Here is a 16,626-nt window from a genome sequence, read left to right as displayed (position 1 = left end):
TAAGAACTACAATCTGCCATTAACATCTTTATGTTTTTTGTCTTTTTTCAAAGAGTGGGCACCTCTAACAACTTCACAAAGCATGAATAAGGGGTTATCCTTGAGCTGACATTTTGAGACACATTCTACAGAAGACAGAGGGGCAATGTCTGTGCGTCTGGGTCTCCCTTGCTGCAGGACTGGGGAGCCTTTTTGAAAGGCTTTCACTCTGAGTTGGTCACTTGCTTAAGTACTGGTGGGATTTTGCACCTATAATGCCTAAGGGAAGCAAACTGCAGGGCAGGGGGAGCACAGAGTGAATCCTGCATAAGCGATGTGCTGGGGCTGGGGGCCAAGACATCACTCCCGCTAAGGAATTTTCAAAGGAGTTCACCTGGGTGAAAATAGCCTTTGAGGTAAAAATCATTCACATCCCAACTTGTGGCTGTAATTGCTTATGCCAGAGGAACAGCCCAAACCAGCTGCTCCATGTTGTCTCATTAGACCTGCCATTTTACACACAGCAGCCAAAGACAAAACAGGCAGTTGCTTGGCAGAAGCCTGGGGCTGCTTGGCACTGCCACAGAAGCATGCTCTTAGTTCTCACCGTGGCCAACCCCTAGCACAGAGAGTAGGAGAAAGAGAGGAGGAGAAAGAGGAGGAAGAGGAGGAGGAGGAGGCAGCAGCAGCAGCGGCGGCAGTGGCGGTGGCAGCAGCAGCAGCCCACAGGGAATGCCAAGACTCATTATTGCAACAAGATTTACAGGTTGTAGGTTAGCTTTCTAAGCAGGTAACAACTCTTGCAATGGTAGAGAGGGACACACACCTTATCTGAATCTCTCAAGTAACACTGTAAGGTCCTGAAGAGTCATAGGGGAAGGGAATTATGTTGTACCCAGCCTACCCTTGAGTCTGGCAGTGGGCTTCCATCCCTGTATGTTTTTATGAAAACAGAGCTGGTGAGCCAGCTTTCCAGTACTTTGTGCAATAATTGAGGAAATAGACTGCCATTACTGAAAGATTAGCTATGACTGTCCCAGCTCAGACACCTATCACAATTAAGTTGCCTAGTGACAATACATTTCCCTTTTTCCCGGCTCTTTCAGACTGCATTCCTCCAAATCATCCATCCTAAAGGTAGGAGGCAGTTTAAGAGGAAGGCCCTATTATTGTATGGGTTCTCTTCCTCTGTGTGTGATACAAAGGCAGAACCACAGTCAGCAGGGCTGGCTGTGAATCTTCCACTTTCAGATGATGAGGTACCATCTTGCTGATACAGCATAACTTTAGTACTCTCCTATTTATCTATGTTGGATGAGACAATATTAATCCCTTCAAAATAATATCTTGTAACTCCCACTGCAGATCCCTGTAGTCCCTCACAGGGAAGTCATAAAACAAAAACAAACAAACAAACAAAAAACAAAAACAACAAAAAACTGCTGAAAGAATGACTTTCTTTCTGTAAAGAAAGGAGAGCTGCAGGTCTTTTTCTTTACTGCCATGGCATCTTCTCTATTTTCTTGAGGCCATTGTTAATAAGACCACTCACAGCTTCTAGACTTTCTGGCCAGCATCCAGTTGCACTACAATGAAGAGCGCAAAAATTTGCATTTGGATACCACAATTTTGTCTTCTTTCCCCGAGATTTTTACTTGGTCATTGAGCTCCATCATGACAAATGTGGCAGCATCTCTGATATAGAAGAGCAGACTGCTCTGTGGAGTAGGGCTGGCAAAGTCTGGATGGTGAGGCTGTATGCCAGTCACTTCCACCAGAACAGTATGCTTGGTTCAGTCCCCTTGCCTGCTCTGGAAAGGAAGACCTGTATTTGCCAATCTACCCATTGCCTGCCCAATTAGTTCACTTTTTCCAAGGAAGATTTTATACATGTGACATACTAAACTTAACTGCATGCTCAGCCTTCCTCAGGACACAAGAGAGCTTGATTCACCACACCCAAGTGTAACTTCAGAGCTGAAGGCTGAAGTGCTTGCCAAGGCCTTCCTTCTGCAGGCTTCAGGAGTAGCACTTTTACTGAACTGAACTGAACAAAATATGCAAGTAAGCATTTAACTCTCAGCTACGCTTTGGGAAAAATCTCCTGGAAAATCTGCAGCAGATTTGGCTGGGACAAACTGTAGAATGCCCACACTTTATCCTGAAACTTCGGGGAAGAATATACAGGCCTCTGAGTACTTTGCCAAATCACCAGTGGCTGTGCTTGTGGAGGACATGTTTATACAAGAAATTATGGAAAGTGCACAATATTGTCTGGAAAGAAATAAGCCCTCAAGGGTGCAGCTCTTGTTACAGAAGAGAAGCTAAAAAAGACTCACAGTTTTCAGCATGCATCCTTAATTTTATGCTGTACCTTTGAATGTGCTGAGGTTTTGGAAGTTCCTCATTCTTACATGAAAGTATATTCAAAACTTACTCTTCCTAAGATATTTATTTTTCTTTCCAGTGCTCAGCAAACAAAAATAAATAAATAAATAAAGGGAAAGGACATGAAATACGTTCATGTCTAAACCAGAATCCTCACAGTGAAGGCAAACTGGGAACACTCCAAACAATGTCAAGTATGAAGAAGTGAAGAGGGTTTCCCTCCCTATTGTTTTAATATTTTTTCCCCTAGCGATAAAAAACAACAACAAAAAACAACTCATAACAAAACTCACGGGATTTCAGGCTTAAACAGCATACTCCAAGCAACCTAGCTGCATTGAACTGAAATCTGCGTATCCTGTACAGGTAAAGAAAGTAATACTGCCCCTTCAGAGAACGTGTATGCCATACATTACTAAATGTATTCAAAAGCATGTGTTCTGTATGGAGAGCGAGGAGGTATAGGAAGTAATGCGTGTTCAGGGTAATACAACCCTCTTCTCTGCTGATCCCTTCTCCTGGCATCAGGGTGGATGTAATTCTCATGCATTATTGATAGGCCCAAAAGCCTGCCAAGCTAGCCTGCTTTTTTTGTGACAGACAAAGGAGGGTACACGGATGGCACCTCTCACTGCTTGGGGCTCTGCTTTCATTAAGAACATTTTCTGCCTCTTCTCCAAGGGCACCCTCTGTCAGAGACTGCCACGCAATAAAAAAAAATATGGCTTTGAAGTCCAGTGAATAGAAACAAAATGAATTAGCGTTCAGGTGTTCATGCAACCTGATTACAAAGGCCCAATTCAGTGGCGTCCTTCACACCTTTTCACTTGTCCCTGCATAATCTCAACACATCTTTTAGGCTCTTTGCCTTTCTAGTCCCCCTCTTCCCCGCTCCCCCCATCCCTTTATTTCCTAATGCTTGCAGGTCCTCCAGGAAGACACAAGCACTTACAGTTGTTGAGTGATTAAATATTTATAATCAGGGCAATGAGTGAGGTGTTGAATAATAAATGCTAAGGTTGAGGCAGCCTTAGATAATTTCTGTAGATTTCTTCATCCACAGCCTCTTTGATTCTAAGGCAAAATCCTTTTAATTATCCAAAACTTTTTTCTTTCCTTTCCTTCTTTTTCTTCATCTTCTTCTTCTTCCTTTCTTTCTTTCTTTCTCTCTCTCTTTTTTTTTTTTTTTTAAAGCTGTGACAGCTGATAGTCCTTTATCACTGTTTTGTTCATGAACCTTAACCCTGAGATTGTGCTGGAGCTGTCATTAAAACCTTAGGTAGACATGCATAAAATTTACATTGGTTCTTGCTTGCTCACATTTGTGTTTGTTTATATATATATATATATATACACTCAAACATTCATACACCCACATTCACTCAATCTCCTCAACATCAGCTGGATATTTAGTCAAGAAAGTAACATCTGTAATACATGGTCAGTCATCTATTGGGGACAGTTGTAGCATATTGTGATGGGGATGATGAATGACAAATAAAGCTTCTTTATGGAGCTGTAATTGTAGATAACACTACTTTACAAAACAGACAGAACAGCTAGATTATCCACAGGCTTCTCTTGATCTGAACTAGCACTGAATTTAGCTTTTAATATATCTCTTTTCCTCCTTAATCTCCCTAACCAATGGCATTGTAACTAGGGATTTTTGAATTTGATTTAAAAAAAAAAAAAACTCTAAAAAACAAAACCAAACAAACCTCAGACTTCTGGGGAATGTGAGAATTTCAGCCTGTAAGAAAGAGGGCTTCTTTTTCTTTAAGAAAGATCTCAGACACTAGTGGTATGGACAAAAAGTCTACAAAAAGAATGAGAGATCATAAGTCCTGCAGCAAGTCCTGCAAGTGAGATTCATTTTCCTTCTTGTCTCTCCTTCCAGTTATATTCACTCTCATAACTATGCAGGAGGCTGATTTGTCATTTCTGAATGCTGGATTTGGCTGGGAATTGATACAACACAGTCAAAGTAAAACACAAGGCAACCTCTTCTGTGAGCCGGGGTTTGGAGACACCTATATGAACTGACCAAAAGTAAGAAAAATGTGTTCAACAACAGGATTTGGGGAAACAGTAAAAAGTCACCTGACAGTTAAGAGATTTGACACATTTCAGTGTCAAAGATGACTTAACCTGGAGCATAAAACTAACAGTTAGAGAAGCACTATGAGCACTGTGGTCTGCCTCCAATTATGTCAGTCTATTATGATGGGTGTATCACTAACTCCTCTCAGAAAGGATGCTACTGTATTTTCCCATGTGAAAACACAGTTTTGAAGCTTTGTAAATAAATGTTCTAAAATATTTTGCAGTCTTTAAATCAGAAAGGAACTGTAAAACATTCCAAATTCAAAGGAATTTAACATTTTCTCCCTGCTGCTCCTTCCCTCTCATACTCCACATGGTACAGCGTGGATATCTTCTCACACAGGCTACCCCTGCAGCCCTTCTGCAGCCTACACCTTGCCACAGTCACCCAATGTGAGCTAAAAAGTTCACCATTACAGTACATTTTGAAAAATCTGTAATCTAATGTGCTTTGGCTGGATGGTGATGAGGAGGAATATTTCTACCAATATATTCTGTTATTTAACTTCTCTGATATAAATATAGATCAAGTGAAATTAAGTTGTCCTCTTAAGCTCAGCTGTTGAAATACAAAAGGGAATAGGGGCTGAGTTTAAATCAAAACATCATCACACTGGTGGTTCTCTCTGCAATGGAAACAATACTGCTGTTCTGGTCATGTTATCTCATATTACCATATTACCTATCATTATATCAGGTGATTTGAAATAGTGTGACATCCAAAGGAAAGCAAGAGTTGGAAGTGGTATTTCAAGGAAGAAAATTATGATATCCTGGTGGACTAAAAAGGTCACCAGGGATGAAAACGTTTGCTCTATTTACCTGTTCAGTTCTAAACACCAATAAAGCACAAGAACAGAAGGAGCAAGCTGAGCTTCTGGAGAACTTTTTTCTTGTTTTTGTTCCTGATCACTGTTTATATTGTAATCCTTTCCTCCTACCTAGCTTCATGTGCTGTGTATTGCTGCTCACCAAGTTTTAAGACCTCAGTCTTTCACATAAGTGTTTAGTTATGTGTACAGATCATTCATTTCTGGAAATATGGGGGAAACAAAGGATCCTGTATGACAAAGATGTTTGCAGGAACCGATCTGGATTGTAAACTATAGAGCAGCATCCATTTTGGTAGCAATCACTGTGGTATCTATCCTTGTGATATGCTGACCCTAGATGCCACTAAACTAATGTGTTCAACCTAATTTGATTGCTCGCACCTTTTTGGTATTTGAAGAGGGAAAACATCATCCCTAAAACAATTCCTTTAAGTTAATTCAAGCTCCTAAGCTTTGTTTTCTCAGACTCTTCTGCTCCTTTTTTTTTTGCAGTATTTTCCAATTCCAGAACTGGATACTTTATCTAGAACTCTGTGTCAGTGTATAGCTTTAAAATACCATAAACACACTGGTTTCAGGGGAGTTGCTTCTGATTTTCACTGATAAAGAGAGCTCAAAGATGAGTACATATCTATGGAAGACACTCTGCCCCCCCCCCCCCCCCCAAAAAAGAAAAAATAGTCTTCTGCCGCAGGTCGCTTATTACTTTTACAACTGAGTCTAGTTTTGAAACAGATAAAATATTTGCAAGGAATTTCTCTTCTAATCAGGACCATTTGGGCTATATATGTTGGATACCATCCTTAGTGCATAGTAAGTAATGTAAAAGATTTCATCTGTGTGTTTTCCTTGGAAGGAGATAGTATAGAACAGAGAAAACTTGTAACTAGGCATGATCTTTATTCTCTGCCTTGTTCAACCACAGACTTAATAGGAAAGTAGTTAAACTCCTCCTTCTCTTCCCACTACACTTACAACTTTCTGGAGCTGGAACCACCTTTTCATATACATTTATATATCTCCTACCAGACAGGGTCAAATCTTAGTTAGGACTTCTAGGTTACATTATAATCCAAAATCTTTAATAATAATTATAAAAATAAAAACAGCAGTAACGTAAATACCACATGAAAAATACATTCAGAACACTACTGTAAACATCTCAAATTCAAGAGCAACCCCCAGATTTATTAACCAATATGAGTTTACGCAAAGAAAATGCATCTAGTTGCATGATTAAATTATGTCAGGGGATCAAGACAAAATCTGCATAAATATTTGACTATAATACTTCTCTCCTGATAGTATTCATTTATGTAATACTTCATGCTCCTCAGTTTCCCATTGTCAGGCTCATCTTTACACCAGCTTTCAGGCACCCTGAGATGGTGCATTACAGATGTAGCAGCAGTGTGCATGCCACAACTAGAGCAATGGATGGTAAAAGGTTACTTAGAATTGCCTCCTAATTTTGTTTCCTCTCCCCACCAAGGGGTAATTGCTAAACCACCAACAGCTAAATAGATCTATCACCAGATGCCAAGGCTTCTGCTAAGTTCCAGGCATGTCTTTCCCAGTAGGGGCCACTACAGAGCATTAAATAGGAAGACTGGGAAGAGCAAACGAGTACAGTATAACAGAAGAAACCAGGTAAATATGAAAAATGCTTCACTGGAAGATTAATCCTTCCTGTAGTCCACCGTTAAAGTAATAAAAGGTTTATGATTCATTTCTTACATTATAATGGAGGAGGCAATTAGTAATTACTGGATTTATAGTATTTGTTGTGTTAACTCAGCCAATAAAATACACAGCAAAACTGTTTTTCTGAAGCACATTCATTGCAAAGTAATGTTCTTGAAGCATTAAAAATGCAATCTAGTGCACTGCACTTCATGTGTTATTACAGAAAGAAGGATGGTTCTCCAACGTACACTGAGGTATTAAGAACTCAAATATTTTATTCATTTTTTCTATGCATTTTTTTTCCCAAAGAAAGGTTAAACAATCTAACTCTAGTAATAAGATTTAGCACAAAACCCCACAGCTGCTTAATGTCTATTGTTAAAAAACTAAGCACGCTTTCTCAATCAAACTACCACATCTTTCCCCTTAATGTGCAATCAAGTTTGGGTCTTTTCTTGGTATGGGGGAATGGCCAGACTCAGGCTGTCTTCACTGGCTACTGTCATTTCCCTCTTTCCTTTTGTTATCTGCCCTAAAAATATTTTTTACTTCCACTGATGAACTTCATTAAAATATTTGCTTCAGCAGTATTTTCCTACTGCTGTGAATCAGAATTCCATTATTATACATTGTTCAATTGCCAGTAAAGGTTTGTGATCTGGTACTGCTATAAAGCAAATTGTATATTAAAACTGTTTTTAATATATAGCAAAAAAAAAAAAAAAAAAAAGTATTGTTTCTGTTACTTTCTTATATCTCACCTACATGTGCTTAGGAGGCCAAGAGCTAACAATTTAATTGATTCCTAATGTATCTGATGTAGCTGTGCTCCATTATTGGGCCTTTGTCCATGAGCTAAATTATACATGTAGAATAATAGAAGACACATGACTTCCCATCTAACATTCACAATTGTGTTTCATTTCAGCCGGAGGAAAATATCTAATAAGCACTCATCTTGTGGGACCCTACTGATAGGGATGGAAAATGGGAAGGAAAGAGAATAGAAAGAGACGATGTTTGAGGAACCCTCTTCTAATTTGCACCATTAAGTGAGAAATTTTTCTAAATCATGACAACAGTGATAACCCTTATGAAATTTAGTGTTTCCTGTGCTCCTTCTGCTATATTTTCCTATACATTCCCTAAATATTCTTGTTATACTTGCAAAATTAAGATTTACTTTCTCTCCACTGAAAAAAAATACCCATACAATCCTAGATCATCAAGGCAGGAACAGCCCTGTGATACTGCTCTAAAGTTACCCTTCTAAAAGTTCCTAAAACAGAATTCAGAGTTATATTGTCATGTATAGCACTCCTCAGGGTTTTCTTGAAAACTATTTTGCCATCTGAGCATGTCAGTGTCAAATCAAAATAAGATGCAGTCAATCTTGTCAACTGTTTCTAGTCAAAAAAGGTTTTTGTTGGTTTTTGTTTGTTTTTGTTTGTTTTTGTTTTTTTGTTTTGTTTTGTTTTGTTTAAAAAAGCAGAATTATATTTCTTAGAAATAAATTTCTGCTATGAAATGAAGTTCACTAGAGTAAAAGCTGTGAGAAAATTTTAAATGGTCAAGATGAAAATGGTCAAAGAAAAATTTGTTTCTTTACCTGAACATTTTTCTGAACCTGTTGTCTTCAGAATTTTGCTTGGCAACATTGATTTCAATTTCATTCAGTTTCTGTGTGGGGAAAAACACACATATACACGCACAAAATAAAAATAAAATAAAAAAAAAGGAAATCTGAATTTTTTTTTGAAAGATGGTAGAAGCTTACATCATCCAACACCAATGACAGATCTACTACAAAAGCATTATTTGTTAATTGGTAGTAACCTTATAAACCTAGAATGTAAATAAACAAAAATAATAAGACATAGAGCTTACTTTTTATCATTGCTGCCTTTTTACAGTGTCAAACCTGACAAAGGGCTTTTGTGCCTTAGAGTTTGTTGTTTTTTACCAACTGTAACAGTTGATCTAATAAAAGATAATGACTTTACAAACCTTCTCTTTACACATATTTCACGCAGTCTAGCTAGAGATGAAGGGGAAAAAATTAAGTTCGCAAGCCCTGCTTGTGCAGTCCCATTGAAAGGACGATGAATTTGTCTGGATGCAATATGTAATAAACAACCCTGTGGAAAAAAAAAAAAAAAAAAAAAAAAAAAAAAAAAAAAGCAGAAGCCCGCACAGCATCTGCTTTGCAAACTTAATGAACTTGGCCATTTAAGTTGTTTTGTTTGGTCTATTGCATATGGCAAAATGGTCCAATTGATGCACTCAGTACCATCAGTATTTCATTTTTGAAAACTAATCTGTTCTCTTCCCTCCCCCTCCCCATGTTGATGGAGAATCAGTTTAATATCTGGATTGCTGGCAGTGCACTTGAGTGCTGGTGAGTCAGCTAGATGGGAATGCTCCCTCTGAGTCAGTGCGGAGCCAGCCTCCCAGCATGGTGCTTGGGGACACTCTGGTGCTTGAGCTGCAATCATTTAGATCAGAGAAAACCAAAGCTCTGAACAGTTGCGGTCACTTGAGATCAGATGGAAAAAAAAACAGAGATATTACGCCAGTATCCTCAGCAAACTCAAAAGAAGACAATTGCACTAGGCCAGATCTGCTCATACTCTGCCAAGAAGCTTGATGAGATAAAGATAGTCTTCTTTGTTTTCTGTCATTAAAGAGTCAAGCTTTTATTATCATTATTATTATTATTATTGGAAGAAACTGTGTAAAAGTTGCTATATTCCACACCAGAAGTGGTCGCATTTCAGTGCTACAGAAAATGGTTCTGGTACGTATAAGCTGTAGGATTCCACATGACAAGGAATAAATCAGTCCTAGCTGTGCTTTTGCATTGATTTCAATGGAGTTTATAGCAGTCCCAGAGTTTTTAAAGCATCTATAAATCATCTGGTAGAATATAAAAGATATTTAATCACAAACAAATTCTTCTTTCAGAAAAAAATATAATAATAATAATAAAAAAATGAAAATAAAAAATCTGTACTACCAATTCTTTCCCTAGCCTGCAAGCTCTTTGCAGCAGGGACCAGATTTTATTTTGTGTTCACCCAGTACACAGCACAGTCAGCTCCTCTGGGTTTTGGAATTATGTATCTCAGCAAAGCTATAACAACAGCAATAACGCTGATGACAATGATGTCCATAATAATAAATTTGACACTTTCCAGTAAATAACACATATAATTATTACACTCCATTTCTGTTTATTATCCAAGTATTTTTAGTTTCCCTTAGCAAAAGTTCATGTCACTGACAATGCAGCCAATTAAATACACAAAAATGAACATCTGCAGAATTTCCAGCCAAAATGAAATCTCTGATTCTTTCTTGCTTCAAGAAAGAGAAAGACATACTGACAGGGAAGATTTTTCTATTTTTCATTCTAAAATACTCCAACTCTTGTTGTAACCATCATCCCCCTTATTCACATAGTTGCATAGTTAGTTGGCAATTTACTAGAGACTCATCATGCTCACAGAAAACCATCTGACAATCAGTTCAGCAAACAAGACAATAACACTAAAATTTCAAAGGGATTCAAGGTGCACAGGTCAGGGAAAGAAAAGACGATGGTATTCAAAGGAAAACAAATAAACATTTACTTTAGGACTGTATCGATATAGAAAAGCATGTCTCCTGATGTGTGAAGTTCAAATAAAAATCTCCACAAAGTGCATGTTGAGATCCTGACCCAAGAACTCATGCAGCAGGATAGAGCCCAATGCAAAATTAAAACGAATGAGTTCTCCACCCACCAACTTCAGCAGTGCTGCTAGGCACTGTAGTAATTAATTGAGCCTTGATATTTCATCAGCCTTTGATTACAGAGTGGAGCTGAGTGGAACATTTCACACAGAAAGTGAGACAATGTTGCAACAAAGTCAAGAGAAAAATATCGCATTTCACCAAGCATAGTTTAGTGAACTTTGACATTTGATTTCACTTAACAGAGTGAAAAAATTGTATTAGAGTAAGGAAGGGGAGCACGCTATTCTGAGGGGAAGAGACCGGGGTCAGGCAGCGTACTGTTCTCTAAATGTTTCACAGATTTAATAGTTAATATTTTAAGATATAGTAGAAGATTTTTAGTTTTGCCAAGATTTTGGTGCCTGCAGAGGACAGAGACCTCCCTTTCCATAAACACACAAACAGCACTCCCAGCCATTCTGACCAGTAATGACTCCTAGCCCAAAGCAGTATGAAGTCTGCTCCGAATCTCTCAAGTTGGCCAAAGCCCCTTAATGAAATCTTGGACAGCTAAGCATAGATGGAGCAAACTGAAATATAACCCATGACATCTGGTGACCTGTTTTGGAGTGAAAGCCTTACCCAAGGGCAGCTGCACCAGGATGAGCTGACAAGCTTTGTGCTATGGGTGTTTGTGGGACAGCTCAGAAGCCAATGGAGGGCTGGTTTATATAGTAAGCTGAAAAATTAAACTGTTTCATTTTTATTACTACCTATATTCACCTCAGCATCATGTGGCTTTCCAGGAGCAAACCCTTTTGTGGTTGAAGAGCTTTGCCATTGATTTCAGTGTAAGCTTTAAGGAGATGTGGAGGGGGTTGTGTGTAGGGTTCTTGGTACGGACATTACATTTAGGGAATTTCACCCTCCCTCGATAGCACGATACTGACAAGGCATGGGGAGAAATCATTTAAGTATCAGGGGAAAAACAAGCAAACAAACATGTTTTAGTTATTTTTGATTGTGCAAATTCTGTATGTACTTATATGGTGAACCCTCATATAGCAAACATTTTATTCAACAACATGATATAAACAGCTAATTTTGTCCTTTTTGCTAGGACTAGAAGTGCTTTGGATGAAAGAGTTGGGGGGGGGGGGGGGGGGCGAGGAAATACTGGGATGTGTGAAATGTAGGAGAGGAAATATAAGAAGAGAGAAATCAGAACATGACACATAATAAGGCTACAGAAAGAGCAGCTGATAAAAAAAGATAAGCATTAAAGAGGAAATTAAAAGACAACAAGTTATCCTCTTGGAATTGATCAAGAAACAAGAACATGTATGCTTGTAGTAACATCTCCATCTCCCATTGGCAGTTCCTCCAAGATCCAGGGTGTTCCCTGAATCCTGGCTGACATCCAGCTTGGGTAATTATATTCTACTTACATAAAATTCCCCTTGCAGTTTCAGTTGGACACCACTTTGCATCCCAAACTGTTCTGCAGTGTGGTTATGCATGCTTCACAGCAGAGATGGCTGCATTTCAGCAGGGAGCTAAGTTATCTTTTTATATAGTTCATATACTATGTTATAAAGCACCTGGGACCCTTACGCATCAAACGTGCAGTACACATTATGTTATCAGTAGTATGCAAGTTATTAGGAGAAAGAGTATACAGTCATCATTTATCTACTGAGACAATAAATTCTGTGTTAAGTAGGGTCTAAGCTAAATCACAGTGCCATAGTAGTGCTCAGATGGAATTGAATGGCACAGTTATAAAAGTAAATGAACAAGCCAGTATGGCTACAGCTGGGAAAAGTAAATCAAAGGCCCAAATCCTCAGCATAAGTAACATGAATTCATAGAAGCTCAGCTATTTACACCAGTGGGGAATCTCCCTCAAAAAACAGGCTGGCAAAGAGAGAATAACCATCCTTCCCAATGTTTTAATGCTTTCCCACCCAGTAGGAGCAAGTGGGCAAGAGCTGATACACAGTGTTTTAACAGTGGTTGAAGACTCAAGGGAGGTTATGAGGCCAAAAAAATAAGAGAAAGGGGAAAAAAAACACACACACACAAATTCAAGGGAACAGCCAGTGGCAGCAAAAGAGAAAAGAGAGATTCAGAATGCAACTAGGGTTGCACAAATGATCTGCAGCAGTCAGCAGCCACAGGTGAAGGACCTAGAAGAGGGGAATTGTGTTGTCGCCCAGTAGCTTGAAAAGAAACCTGGCTTCTTATTAGTTTGGGATTTTATTATTATTATTATTATCTTAACTATTATTATTTATTTTATGTTTAGATCAAAAGGACATCAAGTAATGCAATCCATGTGTTTACACAGAGAACAGTATTAGTATGGGGATGCATGGAAGCCACATGGGAATATCTGCTAAATGAGACCATGCGGAAAACATTTATTCAGCAGTCTTTCAAAAAACATTGTATGGAAGAGAGTTGGCCACCGCATAATTCAACTAAGTGAAAGACACTGAGTGACTTAGTGCAGTAACTTGTGAGGGAGAGACAGGTTTGCTGTACTGGTCTAACCTGTTACTTTTACAATCACTTCCACATCCAGAGTTCGGAGATAGAATGTGATATGCTCCACAAAGAAGAGTATGAAATAAAAATTAAATCAATTAGTGTTAATACAATGTAGACAAAGCAGAGCATTCTGCTTTGATATTTTCAGAAAAGCATATTTAAAATAAGGAAAAAGATTTAAGCTTTTTTTTTTATTAAATTGTTTTTTTCTTGCTTCTTCATGCTTTTGACTTACTGAACCATCACTGTCTCTTCATTTACTACTTCTCAATGTAAAATGTAACACAAAAAGAACTATATAGAAGGAGACGGACATTTTCACGAGCACTAGTTTTCTGCTGAAGAAAGCTCATTTGGATCTGCAAAGTACTCTTATGAGAGAGAAAGACAAATAATCCTTCATCCTTGGTGAGGTTACACAGATAAGAAATTACTGGGGCTGTGTGGAATCTAGGAATACAGACACTGTTTCAAAAAGCTCATCAAAACAGAGGTAAAAGCTCTAATGTATGCCAGTATTTGTCTTCAAAGAGGAAAGGAAGTTGATAGTGAAGGTGAAGGGTTTAGCTCCTGCTGTTTTCTGGTTGACCGTCGGGTGCTGGTGCAAACCTCAGAAGACAGCAAGCAAATAAACGAGGAAACTGAAATAGATTCAAACACCTAACATCAGAGTGAGGAAAACCTGCTGGATACAATCAAAGAGTGATAAATTTAAATGGAAAATACAGCTAGATAACATAATTTCTTTCAAAATAAGAAGAACTTTTAAAGTACAGCAGCCACAGATATTCCATAGTTGCAATAAAAAGTCTCTTTCTCAGAAGCAACTAAAGATAATTGGGAATGAAGCTTAAGAAAATGGGTCAGGGAATATTTTTATTATTATTTTGCACATACTGTGCAGTATTTTGCTGAATTACAGAACCACACGTCTGAAAATCTTACTGAAGCACCAGAGACAAGACTTAATTCTTTATTGCGGGTCTGCTAGTGCTCCTCAGAATTAAGCTAAATTACTCTGTCTTTGAAGCCTCATATTTTTGACAAATGTCTAAGACTTTTTGATCTTTACCATGTATTTCACGTTGGTCCACAAGTGAACTTTGCAAAAAAAATTAGCTTTTGATTTTGTGCCTTGCATTTTGTCAACTAGATTCTTGTGAGCTTTGGTTTAGCAACTTTAAGCCTCTGCTTCACAGAGGCTAATTAAATTAAATCAACTGAGTGAAAAGGCAGCCTCTCAGGTCCACAATAGAACAAGAACCAATTCCCAGAGGGATGAAGAAGGGTTACGCTGCCGCATGCAAGCTTCTCCCCTTCTCCCTTCTCTGTGGAAGCTGTCCTAGGCACTGTCCAGGAGGCTGTTAGCTGAAACTGGCATCTGCCATCAACTAACACTGGGCACAAGAAAAGCCAAAAAGATAACGGAAGGAGAATGGAAGTGCCAATGTCCTCAGTATTTTGGCACCAAGTGGAAATAAAATCTACCTTACTAATTTGTTTGATTAAGGGGATGAGACTTTTCCCCATACACTTGAGACTGGTGAGAAAGCCGCTGGGATATGGCTTTTGAAATCATGTGTGCCACTGATTGCAGCTCACAGACTGTGGGCAGAAACTACTGTGTTATCTCCTGATTAATAGAATGGACTCACTATAGGAAAATCTGTGAAGCTGAGAAAGCTTAGGGTAATGTCTACTGGTATATGCCATGGGGTTGCAATCAGCAGACATAATTTGGGGGTCATAGTTATTACCATGTCAGATGCAAGTGGATGTTTAGAAATCTTACCTTCACAGGAATGTTCTTTCACACTGCAATATGAATCCCCTGGTTAGGAAAGTTTAAGTGTCCAAGACAGTACTCACAATTAAAACTGGAAATTATTGTACAAACATGGCAGTTACCTTTCCGTTCCAAATATGATGTGGTCTTGTGCTACGTGGGTGAAAACCTGAATGCACTGAGCTCAAAGGCACAAGTCTGCAGGGAGAGGCAGTACTTGCTATTCAACTGGTTAATAACATTGTGGGCCAGGGGAGGGAAAGAAAAACAAATGCTTTCAAGCGCACAGGCTCTTCAGAAATAAATTTCATGTCCTTACATTCCTTAAACTCAATGGGAGTTTTACCATTGACTCATTCATCTCCCATGATATTTAAATTGCAAATAGGGAGGATGTAAGATTCATCCTAAAGGAAGGGAAATTGCCTACCATTAAAGAAATGATGGGACTGTTCTAAATAAAGCCCGGAGTGCTGGAGCATCTTGACCCAAAGTGGGTGTAGAGTTCAGAGAAGGCAAGTCACAACACTTTTGTGCATTGTTTTACCCACCTGTTAAACGGGTCTAACAGTAAACCTCAGGGAAACAGAGGATTAATTAGCATGTTTGATTTTGCCAAGAGTTCAGAGAGGAGAAAGAATACAGTGCAAAGTACTATTGTGATTTTTTGTCATTTTGGTGATCCATCATCCAGCAGCACTGTGGGGACAGGAACTACTGTCTGATTCAGCAGGCAAACACATGCAAAAGCCATTGAGATTTGCCTTTGTTGTGGGCTGTCAAATGTGTTTTTATTTTTATTTAATTATCATCCTTTATTGGGAGTGAGTTCCGATTCTGAGTGCTTTCATGGGACATCAGATGATGAGGTGGTACCAAGGGAAGTACTGCAAAGTAGGTCAGGTACCACGAATGCCACCAGACAGGTCACTCAGGGGAAGATCAGCTGTTTCAATAAGTTAGAGACTACAGCCTGGTAGACAATGATTAAAGCTTAGAAACCCTTGCTGAAGCTACTGCTTGATAGGCCTGGATGACTTACAGTAGTCAGATAAAGTTGTGTTATTACCAGTTTTCAGCCATTGTGCTAAAATCCTGATACTGCCAGCTTTACTCACATTGATGACTATTCCTTGCATGGCAAGGCGATCCATTTCCTTTGTTCACACAGCATAATTGAGATCTGAGCCTAGAGTAAATAAAGGCATATGAAAGACACTCAGGTAGTACTGTCTATGTTGGATAAACTTTGCTTAGGCTTTTGAATTTTTATCTGAATTAAGCCCATTCATTTAATCCTTTGAGGTTCATGTACAGGTGGGACTTAAAATCTTGTCAACTGCCTTAGGTATCAAAATATGTTTTTGTAGTTAGATACCCTCAAAATTTGTTGAATTCAAGCTATTTCCCCTTATTCAGAAGTGGAGAATAAATCTGGCAGAGATACTTAGACATATATGTTTAGCTTAACTAAAACCAGTAAGATTTTAAGGGCCACCTCAACCCACCTGTTTGGGTCTGCCTAATTTCACATTCAGCCATAATAACAACTTCCCTCTCCAGCATCTTCAAATTATG

The sequence above is a fragment of the Cygnus olor genome, chromosome 5 (assembly GCF_009769625.2).
Source record: "Cygnus olor isolate bCygOlo1 chromosome 5, bCygOlo1.pri.v2, whole genome shotgun sequence".
In the NCBI taxonomy this organism is placed as follows: domain Eukaryota; kingdom Metazoa; phylum Chordata; class Aves; order Anseriformes; family Anatidae; genus Cygnus; species Cygnus olor.
Note: the sequence above shows the minus strand (reverse complement) of the source record.